The sequence below is a fragment of the Meleagris gallopavo genome, unplaced genomic scaffold, assembly GCF_000146605.3.
Source record: "Meleagris gallopavo isolate NT-WF06-2002-E0010 breed Aviagen turkey brand Nicholas breeding stock unplaced genomic scaffold, Turkey_5.1 ChrUn_random_7180001921932, whole genome shotgun sequence".
Taxonomy (NCBI): domain Eukaryota; kingdom Metazoa; phylum Chordata; class Aves; order Galliformes; family Phasianidae; genus Meleagris; species Meleagris gallopavo.
In genome coordinates, this window is record NW_011184650.1 from 1 (window position 1) to 3636 (window position 3636).

The window sequence follows — 3636 nt, forward strand, 5'->3', positions numbered from 1 at the left end:
TCTTCAGTGGATTCTCCTGTTGAAACGAGGATGTATCCTGACTTCTGAGCACCTAGCTTAGGGCTTTCTCCAATGTGGTGCTAAACACTGCTAAGTTTGGTGTCACTGCATCAGTGGACAATGGAAGAGCCACTGATGTCCCCTGTCTTGAATTCAGTAAGGCGTTTGACATGGTACCCCAAAACATCCTTCTCTCCTAATTGGAATGATACGGATTTGATGGGTGGACAGTTTGATAGAGAAAGAACAGGCTGCAGGATCGAGTCCAGAGAGTGGTGGTCAGTGGCTCAGTGTCTGGATGGATGTGAGGGGATACGTGGTGTCCCCCAGAGGTCGGTGCAGGGGCTGACACTCTTCAGTATCTTCGTCAGTGACATTGATGGTGGTGTCCTGTGCACCTCAGCAAGCTTGTCTTCAGTACAGGAGAGACATAGATCTTTTGGAGTGCAACCAGGGAAGGGACATAAAAATGACTGAATGGAATGGGACGCATCTTCTATGAGGACAGGCTGAAAGAGCTGGGCTGTGCAGCCTGGAGAACAGAATGCTGTGACCAGATAGTGGCTTTTCAGTATCTAAAGGGGGGCTACAGGAAAGTAGAGCTACAGGAAACGCCCTGCGGCATTAGAACAAGGAGAAATGGTTTCAAGCTCAAAGAGGGTAGATTTAGGTTGGATAGAAGGAAACAATCTTTTACAGTGAAGATGGTGAAGCACTGGAACAGGTTGCCCTGAGATTTGCTAGATGCCTGAAGACTTTCAAGGCGAGGCTGGCTAATGCCCTCCATAACCTGATCCAGCTGTGGTGCCCCTGTTCCCTGCAGGGGAATTGGACTAGCTGGCCTTCAGAGGTCCCTCCCAACTCCGAGGATTCTGTTATTCTAAGTGAGAAGAGTTCAGGTCTCTATCACACAGTCCTATTGCAGAGGAGAAAGTCCACAGCCATCCAAGTGCTAAGCCAGCACCAATTCCAATTCCTGATGGAAGGAGAATGAGGAGAATTCCAACCCAGATGAGGAAATTGCATGTGCACGTGGTGGGAAAGCAGCTGGGAGGTGGTGATACATCACCCCAGCTGCAGTGTGTACAGCGAAGGAAAGAAAATGAGATCTGCCAGACTCTGATGGCAGGAGGTGAGCCAATTCCCAGACTGCAAAGAAGACCCCACAGAGTGGGAATGTGGCAGTGAGCTGAGTAGTAGCGCTAACCCTGAGGTGAGGGTCCAACATTGTGTGCACAGTTCTTCTCCCAGCCCCAGTTACCTCTTTCCAGAATTACTGGATCTTCATTTCCCTTGCTCTGCTTGGAGCAGTTGGTTTGGACTCTCTTTGGTGACTCCACTCTGCCTTCCTTCTGTGGGGGTTTCTCTGGCCCATGGGTTAAGGCTGAAAACATGAGCAACAAGGCAAGCATTTAACAACATTTAACCATGCCTGAGTTTTCTGACTTAGCCCATTCCATTTCTCTACCTGCATTCATCTGGCTTGAAGCAGGTTTGAGAGTGAGCAAGCATCTGTGGTGTGCTCCAATTCTAATCTGTGGCTGTAGTTAAACCACTACAGTAGGCCACCTGGAAAGAGCAGGGGCAGGAAAAGACCTCGTCCTACGTGCCAGGATGGATGAGATTCCGCACAGACTCAGCTCTGTCCAGACGCAGATCACTACTGCTCTGGCCTGGCACATATCTGTATTATTCACCCTTCGTCAGGTCACGATGTGCCCTCTGGGACGCCTGCACTTAATTGTCCTGCAGGACAAAGACCTGAAAGGAAGCCTTTGCAAGAAGCAACATAGGGGACAATGACAGCATCAGGTAGGAGAACAAAGAAAAGTCATTATTTCCCATAGGCCACATCTCCTGGACATAGAGCTTGTCCTTCCCTCCTGGGCATTCCCTGTTATTTAATGCTCCTTTCCCGAGGATCCCTCAGCCACTCATGCATCACCGAGTCACAGAATTGCAGGGGTTGGAAGGGACATCTATCCATCGTGGAGTCCAGCCTCCCTGCTAAATCAGATTCCCTACGGTAAGCCACACCTACGTTGTAGGTTTCCAGATGGGTTGTGAACATCTCCAAAGACAGAGACTCCACCACCTCTCTGAGCAGCTTGTTCCAGTGCTTGCTGGAACGCTGTAAAGAAGTTCTCACTATAAAGTTTGTCCTCTGTGTATTTGTGTGGAACTGCCTATATTCCTTTTTTTAACCACTTCTCTGATAAGAACTGGACACAGAATTCCAGGTGTGGCCTCACCAGGGCAGAGCAGAGGGAAGGAACATGTCGCTCACTCTACTGGCCACATGGAGTTGACTGTTCAGAACTCCATGATGGGGGAGCAGTATGAGTTGGGACCTGATGTTAGGGAAGGATCAGCCTGGTCTGTCCAAGAACAGTTGCTTCATAGCATTGAAAGCAGCCCTTATGCACAGCCCCCCTCCTGCTTGCTTTGCAGGGCCCTGCTCCAGCTCGCAGAACTGAGAGTTAAGCCAGTTCATAAACACAGTGGAGAGGACTGAGGAGATGCCTGAGCTCTGTGGTCCCACAGAGCTGCAGGACTTAGCATACAGCTAAGTCGTGCTCAGAGGGACAGACCCCTCAGGGCACATTTCCCTGCACTCTCACACATAACACCCAACATGTTCTGTGATATGATAATAGGCTACATAAATACGATCCAGCAGACTTACCTGGAGGCTCAAATATCTTCTTTAATTCTTCAACTCTGCAAGAATTCTGTTGGGATTCTGGATCTTTATGTTCAAATGAAAGATACAGAAAAGAGGAAATGTAAGAAAGTTTTTTTCAGTGAAGAACCACATAAATATACTGAACAGCTTTTGTGAAATAACACGTCGTGTAGGCAGCCCAGGGGGAAGGTGGTGGCTCTTCACTGCCACTACTGTTTTTCCAGTGGGGAGAGGATAATGGGACATGTCAGACACTGGGAAGAGGGTGTGATCCACATCTCAAACTGCAGAGAAAGCTCCACAGAGAGGGGATTTGGCTGTGTGGTGAGGGGAAGGGCTAACCCCGGGATGAGTGTCCTGCGTGGTGGGCAGAGGTCCTCTCTCAGCTATAATTACCTCTTTCCTGAGTTTCTGGAATTCCTTTTCCATTGCTCAGTTTAGAGAATCTTTCCTCATTTCTGTTATGTGAATCCACTCTACTTTTGTTTTGAGTGGCAGGCTGTGGTACATTGCTGAAAGCTGGAAAAGGCAATCAGGGTTTTAATCAACAGTCATAGGAAAAGCAATTTGTACCCATAGCAATTAGATCAGGGATGCCTCCAAGTGGATCATGAACTCTTCCTAAGGCTTCATTTGTTTTCCAGTTGGGAACACAGAAAATACAGTCTGAAATCTGCCTGCCAGTGAGAAGTGGACAATGAATTCCCGATTTTCATTTTCATCTGTGCCCACTGTTCACTTCACCTGTTCAATTCCCTTCTCTCAAACATGCTGTTTCCTCTCCTTTACTGTTTCAGTTCTCCCTCCCATCTCATTAGAGGAGATTGAGTGATTATGTGCCATTGAGCTGCCTGTAGGAGATCCAACACAGGGAGATGAAAGCCTGCTTGGGTGTTTCTATGCTCACCTGCATGATCCTCCACCTGCAGCAGATTCTCTTCAGACTCAGA

The 3636-nt window shown here is 48.3% G+C and overlaps 1 long non-coding RNA gene across 1 annotated transcript; it reads right to left on the reverse strand.

Annotated features, from left to right (window-relative positions):
• Positions 1-1233: 1233 nt before the first annotated feature.
• On the reverse strand, positions 1234-3636 carry LOC104916559. Its single transcript, XR_796609.2, has 4 exons — positions 3594-3636; positions 3083-3205; positions 2687-2749; positions 1234-1384 (listed from the first exon to the last, which is right to left on the reverse strand). It is a non-coding gene; the product is annotated as an uncharacterized LOC104916559 (long non-coding RNA).